The 18,535-nt window shown below is 49.0% G+C and overlaps 1 long non-coding RNA gene across 3 annotated transcripts; it reads right to left on the minus strand.

The window, feature by feature from the left end:
* Positions 1-14,425: 14,425 nt before the first annotated feature.
* On the minus strand, positions 14,426-16,587 carry LOC123572431 (uncharacterized). 3 transcript variants are annotated; one of them, XR_006696994.3, is made up of 3 exons: positions 16,335-16,587; positions 14,904-15,018; positions 14,426-14,578 (listed from the first exon to the last, which is right to left on the minus strand). It is a non-coding gene; the product is annotated as an uncharacterized lncRNA (long non-coding RNA). The 3 variants fall into 3 exon arrangements; XR_006696995.3 differs by having other exon boundaries at positions 14,426-14,740; XR_006696993.3 differs by having other exon boundaries at positions 14,886-15,018.
* Between the last annotated feature and the right edge of the window lie 1,948 nt (positions 16,588-18,535).

Consider the following 18,535-nt stretch of genomic DNA (forward strand, 5'->3'; position numbering starts at 1 on the left):
CCCAGGGCACTGCAGGCAGGGCCAAACCCTCCTCTCGTTGTGAACGGAGGAACCCCACTGGGCAGTAGGCCACAATTTCACCATTAGAAATGCATTTGTTTTTAGTTACCACGCTGTCTTGTTGCACAGATCACCAACACGTACGTGTTTCTGGGAGGCCCACACCCAGGCACAGCATCCCTGCCCACTCTCCAAGGTCAGAACAGCCTGGAGATGGGTGAACGCCTGGGCCCTCCGGCTCCATGGCCACAGAAAGCAGACCAGCCCAGGCCCACCCTCGGTGTGTGACAACCCACAGCTCTCTTGGCCCGGGGAACAGGCTGGCATAGGGCAGGCTCAGGGACAGGGTCTCTCCCAGACCTGGCCAGGGGCAGGGCCAGAACTCAGAGGCCTTTGCCAAGCCTTGATTCCAAGCAATGAATATCAAGAACAGTGAACAACAAATTCGCACCAGTTGTCCACATAGTAAAGCCTCCTGTCACCCCACAGCACCCCTCCTGTGACACCTGGGGAGGGCCCCTCCTATCCTGGGCCAGCTCTCTGCATGCCCTGACCTGGTCCAGGCTGCCTTGCTCCTGTTCCTCAGGCCGTCGCTGGCTTTCCAGTTGTCCTGGGGCTGACACCTTGGGGGCTGGGTGGGTGACTGAGATCCACCTTGTGTGTGCCAAGGTCAGGGAGCGAGGTCGCTGGCTAGCCCCCCAGCACCCAGTCCCTCAGACACCAAGCAGCTCCTGACTCCCTAGGAAGAAGAGGTTCTGACGACGTGTTCCCTTTGGCAACCGCACAGGACGGCACCTTAAAGTAGGAGCCCGTGACGACAGGGGCTTGTATGCAGCCAGCTTTACCCAGGCGCCCTCACTCACGGTACTGCGCGAGGCGGGCAGGCTGCGTGGGGCGGCGGCGCAGGCTCTGGACCCAGACAGGCCACCGTGTCAACTTGGAAGAGTGACGCAACCTCATAGCGCTTCTTCTCCTCCTCTGGAAGACGGAGCAGGACGGAGTCGCTGGCCTGATACCAGGATGAAAAGCAATCCCGACGGAGAAGTTCTAGGTCAGTGCATGCTCCACAGGAGGCGTGAACACTTCCCGGACGAGGCGCAGGTCCTTATCCCACTGACAGATTCAGAACCACAACCCAGAGAGCCGGGTGCTGGTCCAGGGGCAGGAGCACGTGAGGCCAGAGGTGAGGCACAGCGGGGTGCCTCCCTGATCGTCAGGCCTTCCCCATCTGCCTGCAAAGGCGTGTGTTGTGACGCTGTTTGATGGGACGCAGCAGCAGCCGGGGACAAGCAGGCGAGGACGCTCCCAGACACGAGGGGTGACTCCAGGACCCCTGGCAGGGGAGAAAAAACTGAGGCAGGGGAGTGGGGCCCCCAGCAGCCCTGTGTGGCCAAGCAGGCTGCCACCACGGGCACAGGGCCAATCCCTGCCAGGCAACACTGTCCCAAACTGCAGCTACCCCGCCCAGCGGAGGGCAGCCACAGACGCTGAGCACTTCCCAGACGCCAGGACAAAGTGACTCGGAGGCTGGCCGCAGTGACCTGGCACAGAGGGAAGGTCCGAGGGGACGTGGTGGGGGACGCTAACATCCCCTGCCATTGTCCCTGTGGACAGTCTTAATGGATTTCTTCAGAAACCCTGAGGAAGCTGGGAGACAGTCAGGCCCCATCTCTGGCTATGAATCATAATCAATTTTTAAATATCAGATTCAAAGTGTTCCAGAGAAAATAAAATAAAATAAGCCTGTGGCCTGTGGTCCTGCCCCTCACCAGCATGCTGGGATGGGAAGGGCCCCGGACCGGAGTTTGGAGGCCCGGGCACTTGTCCTTGCTCTCCACCACCTGGACACAGAGGTCTCTCCTTTCCCATCGGTTTCACCATCTGTGAAATGGGCACAATAATGTTTCGCCAGTGACATCACAGGATTAGACTCTATGCACGGGACACAATGTCGTTCAGGATAGTGGCTCGGGAACCTCTTGCACCTGGTCACTAGTGGAGCTGGACAGAGGCTGGCGGAAGTGGCCTTTCCGTGCTACATAGTGGGGTGCAGGGCTGTGATCAAAGTCAGTGGGGAGCCGTGTCTGCACTCAACAGCTTCGTCCCAGGTCTGGGGCAGAAAAGCCAACTCTGTCTCCCGTGTTAACAGAAGATCACCAACAACACAAAAAGTCATTTCAAAGCACCCCAGAGATTCACACGTCCCACCCCCCAGAGCCGGGGACAGGTAGCTCTGCTGCTTTCCCTGCCCAGAGTCACCAGGCAGGCTGGGATGCCCGTCTCCTGGAGGGGAAATGGAGCCGCGGATGGGGAGGCTGCGTGAAGCTGAGTCCACATACCGAACAGCAGGGCCAGGATGGCCCGGGTCTTCTGAGAACTTGCCCGTGGGCCTCCCACTGTCCGCACTTCCTGACGTCAGTCCAGGTGACACATTTACTCCTCAGTTGCAGTCACAGCAGGGCCTACCCTTCTCACCGCCTGTCTCTGCGTGACACTCAGGTCTGACTTCACGACACCAGACTGGTCTACATCCAAAGCCGTGGCATGAGTGACGGTTCTCCAAGGGGTGACTCCCAGGTCCTGAAAGAGCAGCTCAGCCTCGATGGGAATCTTGCTCATTGTTGGATGTCAAGGATAGAAGGGCAGAAAGTTTGAGACCCAGATGCTTACGGCAAGATGATAATTCTTGACTTTCTAGTTGAGAAAACAAGACACCCGTCTCTCAGAAGAGGTTTTCACCCATCTGGCAGGTGAAACATTCTTGGGACGAGAATCTCGAAGATTCTTAAATGTCATGAACCAGACCTCTCCTCCCCATCTTTCCCACCCACTCCACATCCCTGATCCGGGTCACTCAATTGCCCGCCACCCCAGCCCCTTCTCTCACCCCAGGCAGCCCCCCACATGCATCCTCCATCCGGTGGGGCCAGTTTTCCTTTCCACTGCTGAGCTGGGACCCCCTGGTCCTCCCAGGCAGAGGGAACCCTGAGCTTCTTTCCACTGCTGAGCTGGGATCCCCTGGTCCTCCCAGGCAGAGGGAACCCCGAACTTTGAGCCAGGTGCACTCAGCACCAGGAGTCCTCCTGCTTCTCCTTGGACAGATGCCATCAGGACTGTCTCTCCAGCACCCACTCCCACTGCCCTCAGGCCCCATGGACTTGTCTCATCTGAACAGATTTGCTGGTCATGTCTCCAGGAAATGAATGACACCCAGAACAGGGCCAGTGTTTCCAGAATCTTCCAACATCAGCCTTGAAAATAGCTTTGAAGCCTCAATCCTAGGGCTCCAGAGAGGTGTCTCCCTCATCTAAGGAGACCATAAAATCAGTTTGGGCAACAGGGGAGGGGGAACATCTGGCCAAAGGAGTGGAAAAGCAGTTTCTGGAAGGACTCCAAATCCTGGCCACAGACCCAGCCCTTCTTGTTCATGGATCCACATGGGACCACTGGTCAGAGAGCAGCCATTTAAGAGAAGGGGGTGGCTGGGCGCGGTGGCTCACGCCTGTAATCCCAGCACTTTGGGAGGCTGAGGCAGGCGGATCATGAGGTCAGGAGATCAAGACCATCCTGGCCAACATGGTGAACCCTGTTTCTACTGAAAATACAAAAAAAATTAGCCGAGTGTGGTGGTATGCACCTGTAGTCCCAGCTACTCGGGAGGCTGAGGCAGGAGAATCGCTTGAACCTGGGAGGCGGAGGTTGTGGTGAGCCGAGATCTCACCACTGCACTCCAGCCTGGCAATAAAGCAAGACTCCATCTCAAAAAAAAAAAAAAAAAAAAAAGACAGAGAGAGAGAGAAGGGGGTGACTGCTACTGCAGAAAAGAACAATAAACATATGATTAGCAGCGCTGCCTGGGCACCTGCTTGGCCAGAGGCTGCAATGCCTGGCCTGGGTCATCCCAACAGCTCACTGGGCAGGTGGCACCTTCCTGCTGAAAGGTGAGGGAAGAAGGGACTGGCCGTGTCCCACTAACTGGCTTAAGAGGCAGGAAGTAGAAACACAACACGCCTTCGGAACTGCTCAGCTGCTTCCCTCCCCTCTCTTCACCTCCATCAACGCTCCCAGTGGCTGTGTCCTCCTGTTTCCTCATCTCGATTTCACACCACAGGGGTCTGAGTGCCAATTCAGCTGCAGACCCTCCGGAGGCTTGATCGGTTTCTCCCCCACCTACTCCCTCCCTCAGCTAATAATAAAGACTGTCCTGTGATGCAGTGGGGACGAAAGACACTTGACCGCCCCCAGCGAGCTCCGCTAGGTCGGCTTGTAGGAGAGGAAATGGAAACACCTGTGCGGTGACAAGCCTGTTGGCGAGAGTGACGGAGGCGCCGGAGAGCCACACCGGTAGGACAACGAGCTCCAGCACCTGCAAGAGCAGCCACCAGCCCAAAATGGAGGCACCACTCGCTCTGGCTTCCAGGCAGGGCTCTGGCCCCAGCAGGGCACCACCCTTTGCCCCATGGAAGGCGGGCACCAAAGTCCAAGGCTCAAGAAGGAGGAGGTGTAAAGACCCTTAGCTCAGTTGCCTAAACTGGTCACCTGAGTGTCCACCCACAATCCTCTTGAGCCGACCCAGTCTGCCTTAGGGGAGTCCCCTCAAACACCACAGAGGGGCACATGCGGTCACTGCCTCTGTTGTCCACCCAGAGGCCCTCCCCGCAGGCTGGGTGATATGGTTTGGCTCTGTGTCCCCACTCAAATCTGATCTCAAGCTGTAATCCCTGTGTATTGGAGGAGGGACCTGGTGGGAGGGGATTGGATCATGGGAGTGGTTTCCCCATGCTGTTCTCAGGACAGTGGGGGAGTTCTCATGAGATCTGATGGTTTAAAAGTGATTGGCAGTTCCCGCCTTGCTCTCTCTCTCTTCTACTGCCATGTAAGATGTTACTTGCTTCCCCCTCACCTTCCGCCATGACTGAAAGTTTCCCGAGGCCTCCCCAGCCATGTGGAACTGGGAGTCAATTAAACCTCTTCTCTTTATAAATCACTCAGCCTCAGGCAGTTCTTTTTGTTTGTTTCGTTTTGTTTTTTGAGATTGAGTCTCGCTCTGTAGCCGGGCTGGAGTGCAATGGCGCGATCTCAGTGCACTGAAACCTGCACCTCCCAGGTTCAAGCGATTCTTCTGCCTCAGCCCCTCCAGTAGCTGGGATTACAGGTGCCTGCCACCACACCCAGCTAATGTTTGTATTTTTAGTAGAGACGGGGTTTCACCATGTTGGCCAGGATGGTCTCCATCTCCTGACCTCATGATCTGCCCTCCTCGGCCTCTCAAAGTGCTGGGATTACAGGTATGAGCCACTGCGCCCAGCCTCAGGCAGTTCTTTATAGCAGTGTGAAAATGGGCTGACACAGTGGGAGCCCATGTGGATCAGGCACATGTGAAATTTACAATGCCCAGAACTGGATGGTGGATGCAGAAGCCTGTGCATGGTTGGATTCTGGGGACAGCCCAGGAGGGCACCAATGGGTTCTGTCCCCAACAACAGGGTTCCTCCCCACCAGCAGCCCAGCTGGAGCCTGGAACTCCAGCATTAGAACTTTGATTTCTTTTGACTGAGATCTGTAAAGTTCTTGTAGATAGCACGTTGATGTGGCCTCTGGCATTGACCACTCGGTGGGAACAATTCTACCTGCTCTTTTCCAGAGAGCTGGTGTGTAAGGGGCAGGGGAGACAGGTGGTGGCTGTGGGTCCCTGAAGTCCTGGCCTCCTCCACCATCCGTTTCAGCCACTTCATTTGGGGGTCAGATCAGAGGCCGACAGAAAAGTCTGTGAGTTCCAGTATAAGGAGGCCGTCTGAGAAGAGCAAAGCAGATTTAACAAAAATTAGGGGCCACCGCCCCACACAGAGAACTTGTAGGAAAATTTAGAAAACCCAAAGACAATTGACTTTTTCTTTTGTTTTTTACATTTTGCAAAATTGGGTTTTTATACATGTTTTAGACCACTGGCTATTTATATATATGAACCCAAGAGAAAACTTACTCTTTATCGAGACAGAAAATTCAACTCACCTCTCAAAGCCTGGGAAGGCTACTGTCATCTCCCTTTCTAAATAGAGATTCTTTTACCCAAAATACTTAAGTAAATTTTAAAATTACTCTTCAATCGAATCACTCATTTATAAAAGCCATTTGAGACTCTACTGTGCCCCCAGCCCTGGGCAGCCATGCACTTGCTCTGTGGGGGGAGACCCTGAGAAGGGGTGGGCGAGGGGGTGCCTACTACAGCCCTCCTTATGCTGCCCTGGTCACCCACTGGCAGGTCCTGATCAAATGTCTTCCATACATCACCACTGATTTGATTTCATTTAAGCAAGGAAAGATTTTCCCCACTGCAAAGTGTCTTGAGTACAACTGACATTACCCTGTAGTGTAATATACCTATTTTGTAGTGAGCATTGTTTTTCTTATAATTCAGGGATACCAGAACCATGCCGAATGAATAATGAACTTTCTTCCTTCTAATTGCATATGGATCTTATGAACAAAGGGGCAGGCACTGTGCCCACATAGATCCATGAATCAGGGTCCCAAGAAGTGAATGCCCTTTACTGAAATATTAACAGCAAAGGGGTTTGCACTGACGGGGAATTGACGGGGAAGTCGCTGGAGGCTGCCCGGCGTTTGATTTTTCTCTGGTGGATATTGACATTCATTTTCAGCCTCTGCCTCTCACTGAGATGGCTCTTCTGTCAAAACGTTGGTTCTTCAGATATTTTTGCCCTTTCAGACAGAAGCTGTTTCCCCACTTGCTTGAGTCACAGGTGCAGAGGGTTACGACTCCCTCATTCATGGCCATTCCTGTCCCACCCCTGCCTAAGGGTGATTCGCTTTGTGGTGGGACTGAGGAGCTAGGACCGCAAAGGCGGGGCTGTCTGAAAGACCAAGCCTTCTAACGCTAATGATATAAACACATGCCAAGCCCCAGAGACACCAGAACGCTGGAGGCCTGGAGAACGCTGGAGGCCTGGAGAACCCTGGGTCTCCTTCCTGGCCACGTGCACAGGAGCATGAGACGCAACCCAGGGCATTTCCAGCGGAGGACAGGAGATCCTACAGTGTGGCTCAGCATGGAAGACTTGCAGTAGGAACACCCAGGCCACCTAATCCCAGACACGGAGTTGGGAAGCCACAGAAGGAAAAGCCCAGGACTAGGAAAGCACTGAAGTTGGAGGGGCCTGAACAGGGAGAAATTGAGCCTTGTCGAGGAGTCAGGGTTTTATCCTGAGGTCCACTGAGAGCCTTCACACGCTTGCTCCTGAACAAGGGCTTGACCTCCTAACAATGCAAAACATAGGCTGGCCGGGCACCTAGCCGCAGGCAAACAGAGGAAGGTGATGCTCATTTAGACAAGAGGTGGTGGGGCCCTACATGACAGCCACACTGTTAGGGGTTGAGGGGAGAGGTCTGCTGTGAGAATATGAGCCAGGAGCCCCACTCAGAGCGTGAGGGACAACATGGCAGAATTGCTGGCCAAGTTCATGCTGGAGTCACCCCATGCCAACTCCTATCGATGGTGAATCTTTTTATGTTTAACAAGGCAGAGCTGAGCTCAAAAGCAAGTTAATAGATCCTGAAAAAGAACAGAAACTCTCAACAGGAATCTGAAGTTGAAGCCATAGACTCAGGACTTCAGAAGGCAGAAATAGCAGGAGATATTCTCTCCACTGGCCTGGTCAATGGGCACTGATGGCTCTGCCTCTAGACTCAGGCTGAGGCCAAGTTTTCTACATGGGCCAGGGAGGTGGCAGTGGCTAGGACTAGGCTGTGTAAGCCTTCTCTGCCTGTAATTGGGGGCCAAAAAGAAGCTGTTACCTTCAGGGGACAGAGATAGCCATGCAACCAGCACCTGATCAGGTCAGCCACAAAGCTTCAGGTCACCCATGGAGGAAACCCCAGTCTGCTGAGGTAGGACTTGGCTCTAAGTTGTGAGCCCATTGGTGGTTGCTAAAACTCACACGCAGAGGGGCAAGCAGTGGGGAAGAGGCAAAAGCAAAATAAAAAAGGAAACACCTAATTAAGGTGAATTTACAAACTAAACTTTCAGAACACATGAGAAAAACCAACGTCAGGAAACCCAGCCAATAAACACAGCAAATGGGAGAAAGTAAAACAATAAATCAACCAAAAGAGTCATAATATAATATATGTTTAAAATCCTCAGAGATTTGCAAACAAACCAAAAAGGGATCAGTAAAGAATAGAATAGAGGCCAGGTGCAGTGATTCACACCTGTAATCCCAACACTTTGGGAGGCCAAGGCAGGAGGATCACTTCAGCCCAGGAGTTCAAGATCAGTCTGGGAAACATAGCAAGATCCTGTCTCTATAAAAAATTTGAAAATTAGCTGGGCATGGTGGCATGTGCTTGCAGTCCCAGCTACTTAGGAGACTGAAGCAGGAGGATTGTCTGAGCACAGGAGTTCAAAGCTGCAGTGAGCTATGATTGTACCACTGCACACTAACCTAAGCAACAGAGTGAGGCTGTGTCTCAAAAAAAATTAAAATAATAAAAAAAACTTAAAGGACAGAAGAATATAGGAAAGAACCAATTTTAAAAAGTTAGAAATGAAAAATATGGTCATGAAATTGTTTCTAAATCTCAATGGGTGGGATAAATACTACACGAAGAAGAAGGAATTGGTAAATTGGAAGTTTTTAGCAAGAAACTGATGTAGACAATAATATAGAGATGTCAAGAGAAGAAAAATATGAAAGAAAAGTTAAAAGATGAAGCCAGATAGAGAAGATTTAGTATCAGCTTGTTAGGAATTTCAATTTTAAAAAATACAGGAAATATCAGTATGGCACTATAAGAAGAGGTAATGGCTAAGAATTTTTCAGAATCAAAGACATGAGTACTCAGGGCACATCAAATGCCAAACAGAATAAATAAAAACAAACATCCATGATAATAGAAAAACAAAATTATTGAAAGCTACTAGAAGAAAGACAGATTTCCTAAAAAGGAGAAAAAACCTGCCAATGGACTCATTAAGAACAATATTCCAGGTCTTTCCAAAATATTTAGAAGTGATGTTAATAACATGCTGAAGAAAAATTACTACCAACTTGGAATTTTTATACCCAGCTAAACTATTCTTCAGCAAGGAGGAACTAAAGTGATTTCAAAAAAACAAAGACAAGATGTGTCTGCCTTTCACAGACACTCAGTTTCTACTTCAGGATATACTTCAGAATCCCAGAATGGCTCAGGATTGGATATATCAGATATTATAGAAGGTGGGGTGAAGAAGAGAGTTGAAACAGGGGATTTGGTTGAAAATGGAGAGGGCTCCTTTGACAAAGACACTCCCCTTGACCAAACTTTAGTTAGTCTCCTTTGAGCCCCCTTCTCAACTAGGCCTCAACCTTAGCCCTTCACACCCTTGGGCTGATGAGCCCAGTTTTAGCAAGAAACCAGTTAGGTCAGTTTAGTGAGAATCCCTCCATCTTTGACATCTGGTCAAATCCCTTATCCCCAACCTTTGATATCTAGGTCCTTGGCCTGCCTTTAACAAGAATCTTCCTACCCTTAATGTCTGTTATGGCTGAATTGTGTCTCCCCAAAATTTATATGTTAAATTCCTAACCCATAGTACCTCAGAATGTGACTATATCTAAACATAGATTCTTTAAATTATTTATTAAGGGTTGGGAACGGTGACTCACAACTGTAACCTCAGCACATTGGGAGGCTGAGGTGGGTTGCTTGAGTCCAGAAGACAGAGACCAGCCTGGGCAACATGGTTAATACCCCATCTCTACAAAAAAATACAAACATTTAGCCAGGCATGGTGGCACGTGCCTGGAGTCCCTGAGATTCTCAGGGAGAATCACCTGAGACCAGGGAGCCTGGTGAGCTGTAATCACACCATTGCACTCCAGCCTGGGCAGCAGAGTGAGACCCTGTTTCAAAAATCAATAAATAAAAAACTAAAAAATAAAATAATGTGTTAAAGTATAATGTGATATGAATGAGCGCTAATCCAATATGATTCGTGTCTTTATAAGAAGAGGAAATTAGGAGACATAGACAGGTGCACACACAAAGGGAAGATCATGTGAGGACACAGGGAGGAGACAGCTAAGGAGAGAGGGCTCAGAAGAAACCAAACCTGATGACACCTTGATCTTGGACTTCCAGCCTCCAAAACTGTGAGAAAATAAATTTCTGTTATTTAATCTCCATCCAGCCTGTGGATTTTATTTTGGTGGCCCTGGCAAACTAATGCAAGGTGGAATTAAGTTCCTCTTAATACTTTTCCATCCACTGACCCCCTTGCTTTGGTCTTTGGCTATGAATTTCCAGCTGTCTTTGGGGTATTTAGAGTTGAGCTTAGTTCTGCACTGAGGTTGCCACTCTACTGCAACAGTTCCAAGATCTTATGGTCACAAAGAATTACTATGACTTACACTAAGTGTGATCATGGAATTGTGACCACATGAGAAAATATCCAGTTTTTTAGAGGCAAATTATAATATGTCAGAGTACAATCGTATAATATTGGGGATCTGCTTCAAAATTTTTCAGCATAGAGAAAAAACACAACTGAATTGGGGAAGCAAATATCCCATATTCTTGATCATTGTGAAATCTGAGTGGTGGGTATATGGGTTTCACTGAACTACTCTCTCAATTTTGAGTACATTTGTAAATTTCATAAAATATTAACATTATACCTATTTTACATTTAATTTTCTGAAGACATACTTTTAAGGCATGTCTTATGCCTTATAAGGATTTTTTCAGTACCTCAATTCATTTCTATGAACACTAATTATCACTGTTCCTTAAAGTAGATAGACAGGTAAATAGTATAGCTCTTAGCTTCTGAAATACTATGGAAGTTTAATTCTCTGTGGTCAGAGAACATATTCTACCTGATTTAAATCTTTTTTAAATTTGAGAATTGTTTGATAGTCAAAATATTATCTGCTTTGGTAAATTCTATATGCACCTGCAAACAATATGTATTTTGCTTTTGTTAGTTGGAATTCTGCATACATGTCAATTAGATCAAGTTGGTTGATAGCATGTTCAAGTCTTCCATATTCTTGTGAATTTTCTGTCCACTATTAATAATTGAGAGAGAAGTTTTGAAATCTCTAGGTATAGATTTATATTCTCTTTTCAGTTCTATTATTATTTTCTTTGTGTATTTTGAAGGTTTATTATTGGGAGTATACAAATTTAGGGTTGTTATTTCTTCTTGGTGGATTAATTTGCTGTTTCATCATCATGAAATGTCCCTCTTTATCTCTGGTAATATTATTCCTTCCCTACAGTCTACTTTGTTAGCCACTCCAGCTCTCTTGTGATTACTGTTTGTATGGTGTATCATTTTCCTCCTTCCACTTTTATTTCTCTGTCTTTGTATTTAAAGCTCATTTCCTGTAGTTAGCATATAATTGGGTCTTGCTTTTTTAATCTAGCCTGACAGTTTCTGCATTTTAATTAGAATGTTTAAACCATTTACATTTGATATAATTATTAACATAGTCAGGTTCAAGTCTACCAACTTGATATTTGTTTTCTATTTGATTCATCTTTGTTCTTTTATTTTTCCTTTCCTGGCTTATTTCAGATTGGGTTTTTCAGGATTCCATTTTATCCTTAAAAGAAGTTCTTTTTAAATTTATTGATGAATAGGCAGAGTAGTAAAACAAATTAATTTTTTGTGTGTATCTGAAAAAGTATTTCACCTTCATTTTGGAAAGATATGTTTGCTAAATATAAGATTTTTTGTTAATAGATTCTTTTTCTGTATTTTAAAGATGTCATTCCACCACCTTCTAGCTTGTGTTTTTCTCAAGAGAAGTTTGCAGTCATCTTATTGTTGTTCCCCTAAATGTAAGGATTCTCCTCCTCTAGCCACTCTTAAAATTTTCTCTTTATCATAGGTTTTCAGCAAGTTGATTATGATATGCCTTGATATACTTTTATTAGTGTTTACACTGTTTGAGATTTATTTTACTTCTTGGACCTGTGGGTTTACACTTTTTATCAAATTTGACAACTATGGGGGCCATTATTTTTCCTAATGCATTTTCTCTACTCCTCTCTCTCACTCTTCTTTTGTTCTTGAATTCCAATTACAAGCAAGTTAGACAACATTCCCTGAGGCTCTGTTCATTTTTTTTTCCCATCTTTTTTCCTCTATATACTTCTGTTTTGACAGGTTTTATTGCCCTGTCTTCAAGTTTACTGATCTTTTTTTCTGCAGTTTTTAATCTGCTGTTGATCCCATCTAGTGAACTTTTCAGTTGCAAAATTATTTTTCATTTCTAGACATCCCATTTGTTTTTCTTTTTTTTGAGATAGAGTCTCACTCTGTCGCCCAGGCTGGAGTGCAGTGGTGCGATCTCGGCTCACCGCAAGCTCTGTCTCCTGGGTTCACTCCATTCTCCTGCCTCAGCCTCCCGAGTAGCTGGGACTACAGGTGCCCGCCACCACACCCGGCTAATTTTTTGTATTTTTAGTAGAGACGGGATTTCACCGTGTTAGCCAGGATGGTCTCGATCTCCTGACCTCATGATCCTCTCTCTTTAGCCTTCCAAAGTGCTGGGATTACAGGTGTGAGCCGTCGCGCCCGGCCAACATCCCATTTGTTTTTCAATACCTTCCTTTTCTCTTCAGTTTCCATTCATGTTTTCTTTTACATGCTTGAGCATATTTATAATAGCCATTTAAAATTATTTTATTTACTAATTCTGTCATTCCCGTCATTCCTGGGTCTGATTTTATGGACTGATATCTCTCCTAGTTATGGATCACAATCTCTACTTCATATATCTCACAATATTTTATTGGGTGACAAGCATTTTGAATATAACGTTGATACATGTATGGAATTTTTTTCCTTTTTAAAGAGTGTTGACATTTGTTCTGGCAAGTAATAAAGTTACTTGCAGATGAGGTTGATGTTTTTGAGACTTGCTTTTACGTTTTCTTGGGGTATCTAGAGTAGCTTATACTCTAGAGTTAATTTATTCCTACTACTAAGGCTTGATCCTTTGTATTGTCTTTTTTTTTTTTTTTTTTTTTGAGATGGAGTTTTACTCTGATGCCCAGGCTGGAGTGCAGTGACACAATCTCACCTCACTGCAACATCCGCTTCCCAGGTTCAAGTGATTCTCCTGCCTCAGCCTCCCAAATAGCTGGGATTATAGGCATGCAACACTACACCCAGCTAATTTTTTGTATTTTTAGTAGAGACGGGGTTTCTCCATGTTGGTCAGACTGGTCTCGAACTCCTGACCTCAGGTGATTCGCCCAAATCAGCCTCCCAAAGTGCTGGGATTACAGGAGTGAGCAACCGTGCCCGGCCATATATTGTCTATTGATTGCCCCAAGTGCTCTATGAGGTCTCCAACTGAATAGATGGAGTTCAAACTTCTTGCAGCCTGGTGTGAGTTCTAGGAATTGTTCAGCTTACACCTCACTGTTCTTTATTCACTTCCTGGAATTCCACCTACGCATGTACAGATTGGTATTAAGTGAAGGCTCAAAGGGACCTTATGCAGGTATTTGAGTTTCTTTATTTGAGTATCTTCCTCCTCTCTGCTACCCTGTCTCACGCCTGCCTCCCCACAGCCCACTGTCTTCTCCTCCATTCGGCTAGCTCGCCATGCTCTGCCTGGATTCCCCCTCCCTGCCTGACAGTATGAAAACTGCCTCCAACCAGAAAACAGAGTTGACTGTACAACTCACTTCATTTTTTTCCTATCTCTTAGGGATGCCAGCCCTGCACAGCCTTTTGTCCTGATGTCTAAATCCAGTTGTTTTGTCTGCTTTGTAGAGCTTTCTAGTTCTTTTGGCAAAAAAAAAAAAAAAAAAAATCAAAAAACAAAAACAAAAACAAAAACAGCGTAAGTTCCGTTTTTGTTGCAGAAATTCTGAGAACTGTTTCCTGTGTTTTTAAAATCACTTTACTTCCTTGGGACTCCTTAGAATTGTAACTTGAGAAGGTTCAAGCAGACAATTAAACCACCTGTGACAGACACGTGCTAAGCACCTACCAGTGCCTGATCCTGGGAGCCTGACTGGGAGGTACAAGAGCCCCTGGGCCTGACGAAGAGGGAACAAATCTGGGTGTGGTCATCCAGGAATAGAGGCCAACTCAGGTTGCAGAGCAGAACAATAAGGGATTCATGCAAAGCCCTTCTAACAATCGTTGTTTTGTTACTTTATGTGACCGTATTTGCTCCCTCTTTCAAAAATACAAAAAGTAAAATGCAGAATGTACAAATGTGTGGCTCTCCCTAAAGTGGGATGAACTTGGGATTTCCCACGGATGCGACTCCTAGAAAAGCCACAGTTGAGTAGAGTAACCTGAGTCTATCGCCATGGAACATCCCTTGCAGGGCTTCACAGTTTTGGGAGTAAAGCAGTTTCCTCTGAATTAGCAGATCTTTGTAAAGTCAAAATTCAAGAACATTTTATTAGACCTAAAGATAGCTGCAGGCCGTGCGCGGTGGTTCACGCCTGTAATTCCAGCACTTTGAGAAGCTGAAGCAGGAGGATCGCTTGAGTCCAGGAGTTCGAGACCAGCCTGCGCAATATGGCAAAACTCCATCTGTACCATAAATACAAATATTAGCCGGGCGTCGTAGCACACACCTGTAATCCCTGCTACTCGGGAGGCTGAGGTGGGAGAATCGCTTCAACCCAGGAGGCAGAGGTTGCAGTGAGCCAAGATTGCACCACTGCACTCTAGCCTTGGTGACAAAGCAAGACTCTGTCAGAAAGAAAGAAAGAGAGAGAGAGAGAGAGAGAGAGGGAGGGAGGGAGGGAGGGAGGGAGGAGAAAAGAAAAGAAAAACATAATTGTGTTAGACATTTGCCTGTGCCCACAGCCCTCCCTAGAGAAGGATGCCCACTAACCCTGCCAAGTCGGCAGACCTTCGGCTACCATGTTTTGTACTCCTCGACCCTGGCCCTTCTAGTTCAGTTCACTGGAGAGGACGGCTGACTTGAACAGTGAATCCACATGTCTGCCGGTGACTTGTAGAGCGTCCTGCGAGGGAAAAATTCCTTTGCTTAAAAGGAAGTGAAGGAATAAACACCAAACAAACAAGACATTTCACAGTGACAACTGAAACTCAAAAGATACTTAAAGAGAAAGCCAGGAGCTAGGAAGGGGCTTCTGTCCCACAGCCAACCCCTCTGTGAAAAGGTGGGCCTCAGGTCAGACCTCTCCTCCCAGCCCCTTCCCGGCCCTTCCTTTCCCACCTCCCACTGCTCGCTCTCTCCCTCTGTTCACTCTTCCCCAGCCCTCAGGCACTCCCTGCTCTGAAGGTGGGCGTGCCCTCCCCGGTGCAATGAGCCCCACGCCCTCCCGCAATATCCTTTCTAATACAGTGACTTACGTCCAGATTCATTTTCTTTTTTTTTTTTCCTTTTTTTTTAATTATTATACTTTAAGTTCTAGGGTACATGTGCATAATGTGCAGGTTTGTTACATATGTATACTTGTGCCCTGTTGCTGTGCTACACCCATCAACTCGTCAGCACCCATCAACTCGTCATTTACATCAGGTATAACTCCCAATGCAATCCCTCCCCCCTCCCCCCTCCCCATGATAGGCCCCGGTGTGTGATGTTCCCCTTCCCGAGTCCAAGTGATCTCATTGTTCAGTTCCCACCTATGAGTGAGAACATGCGGTGTTTGGTTTTCTGTTCTTGTGATAGTTTGCTGAGAATGATGGTTTCCAGCTGCATCCATGTCCCTACAAAGGACACAAACTCATCCTTTTTTATGGCTGCACAGTATTCCATGGTGTATATGTGCCACATTTTCTTAATCCAGTCTGTCACTGATGGACATTTGGGTTGATTCCAAGTCTTTGCTATTGTGAATAATGCCGCAATAAACATTGCAGATTTGTTTTCTATTTGACACTGTCAAGGGCTTCGCCTGTCCCCGGGACCCCTATCCAAGGGGCTGCAGAACAACATCTGGCCGTTTCCTGCCCTGTGAGGCCCCCTCCTCCCTGAAGCACTGCTCAGACCCCAGCCTAGACACCCGCCTCCCCTGGCCTACCCCGCACACCTCCTGTCTGCCCGACACACATGCACCTCCCCACTTCCCCTTCGGCGATGACAGAGATTTGACAGCATGACGACCACAGTATTCCTGAGCTTCCAGTTAAAAGTTAAGTCTGTTGTCGCCACTGCTGACTGCTCGATCTGCCCCCACGTCCACAGCTGTTCCACCCGCTTTCCTTCCTTCATGCATGAAGGTCAAACGCAGGCTTGGCCCTGCGTGAACCCAGCAGAGAAGATTCTAGAGCTGTCTCCCCAGAGCCCTCCCCAGCAGAGACCCTGACTCACCCCAGGACAGGAGAGCTGAGGCCAAGAGCTCCGCTTCCAGATGCTTCCTCCGCATTCAGCTTCCAACGTCCGCCCTGCCAAAGCGCCCCTTGCAGGAGCCCATCCCGGGGGACACGACCCCCACTCTCCCCTGAAACCACAGGGCTGCTGATATGAGGAAGGAATGGGAACAGCACGAAGGCACAGCAGCTGTGAGCTCGGGATCAGACACAGAGGAAGAGCCACCTACAAATAGTCACCAGAGCCAAGTCCTGGTCTCAGCCAGGAGCGGTGCCCCACATATGAACGCACCCATGGGTGGAGCGGGTGATGCACCCCCTCCGCGGAAAGCACCTGAGCAGCAGCTAAAACAGGCTGAGCCCAGGTACCAGATCTCAGACTCCAGCCTGCACCTGCGATCTGGCCCTCGGTTTGGCCTGACCGTGCCTCTGTTTGCAAAGGGCCAGCTGGGGCCCCTGGACGGGTTTCTGTTCTCCTTTCACCCTCTCTATGCTCCCCTGAAATTTCCCCACAGGCCATCAGCCTCAGGCTCTGAGACCAGAATGTCACCTTCCTGTCACATGCAGTGTGACAACGTCTCTAGTTATTTCCCTCCCCACAGCACAAAGGGTGGAGGGGGCCTGAGAAATGAGGAGGTGGGTGGTGCATCCGGGGTGAGGCAGAGTCACTCTCGCCTCCGGGGTCTGGCTGCCAGCATGGAGGTCAAGGTCCGCAAGAACGTCCTCTTTCCCCACTGCAGAAGGCGGCCAGCACCACATAACCATTCTGGGAAACAGCAGTTCCTGTCCCCTTCTCCTCGCTTCTAAATGCACGGGCACACATCCGTCCCCCGACTCCTTCAGGTGGCCCAGGTGATCAAATCGGCCAGCTCCAGAGAAGGGTCAACTTTGACAGCCCTGCAACCCAGATGCCCTTTGATGGGTGTCAAATGAAACAAATCTGCACATAGGCTAGGGGATTTATCGGAAAGAACACTGAGAGGGAGGATGCTCCATCCGAGAGCCCCACAAGCCTCCGGAAGGCCAGGCAAGGACGGCTCCTCTCATGGGAGGGGAAGGAGGGAGCAGGCTTGGCAGGGTTGTTGGCGGGGATGGATAGGCCCAGGCGGCAGCAGCGTCCGGAGGTTCCTGGGGCTGAATCACCCTGAGGTTTGCTACCGGGAGGGAAGGAAGCTGATTCGATTCTGAGACATCTGGGGAAGCCCAGAGGCCCCACGACCCACACCGGGAAGCAGCCAGAGGGATGCAGAGCAGGGCGCAGAGGCCACAGCTGCAGGGCAGGTGGTTGTGTCACCAGAACCCTGCTGGCAGCCCTTCCTCCCCGGGGAGCTGTGTCTGGAGAGGGGGCTGTGGAGAAGCACTAGGGTGAGACCCAGTCGTGCAGTGGTCCTGAGCCCGCGGGGTGGGTGCCCTCCTAAGGTGAGGAAGGGACAGGAGAGCCAGCCCCCGCTCTGAGGACCCTGTGGGAGCCAGGAGGGGCCTCGCCAGGCCCAAGCCTCTGCCCTGGCTGTGGGATACCCAGCCCCAAAGCAATGAAGAATCCAAATTGCTGCTGAAGGCCCGGGCCGTGGTGCTGAGTTCTGGCTGTCCCAGCTCACCAGCACTGCGGGGGCGGTGGCCAGGAGGACAGAGCTCAGACACCTGGCCCCACATGCGGCCATGCAGCCCAGGCTCAGGAGGCCACCATCCTACAGGCAGGCCCCCAGACAGAGGGGCACAGGCACAAGCACAGGCCCCAGGTCCCCTGGCCATGGAGAAGGCATCATGCGAGTGTGTGTGTGAGTGTGTGTGTTGTGCGGTGTGTGCAGTGTGTGTGGTGTCTGTGTGATGTGTGCAGTGCGTGTGATGTGTGCAGTGCGTGTGATGTGTGCAGTGTGTGTCTCTGGGTGTGTGATGTGTGCAGTGTGTGTGTGTGATGTGTGCAGTGCGTGTGTGTCTGTGTGTTTCTGGGTGTGTGATGTGTGCAATGTGTGTGTGATGTTTGCAGAGTGTGTGTGTGTCTGGGTGTGTGTAATGTGTCCAGTGTGTGTGTGTGTGTGTGTGTGCATGTGTGGGTAGCCCCAGCCCCTGGTTTGTCCCCTCTTGTCCTCTGGAAAGTAAGCACAGCCCAGCCTGGCCGTCCCCTCAGAGTCGCACCTGGAACGAATGCCGCCCACAGAGCAGTTCCCCCCTTTCTGGAGACTTAGCTGCAAGCTGTGGGTT

This window comes from Macaca fascicularis, chromosome 3 (assembly GCF_037993035.2).
Source record: "Macaca fascicularis isolate 582-1 chromosome 3, T2T-MFA8v1.1".
Taxonomy (NCBI): Eukaryota; Metazoa; Chordata; class Mammalia; order Primates; family Cercopithecidae; genus Macaca; species Macaca fascicularis.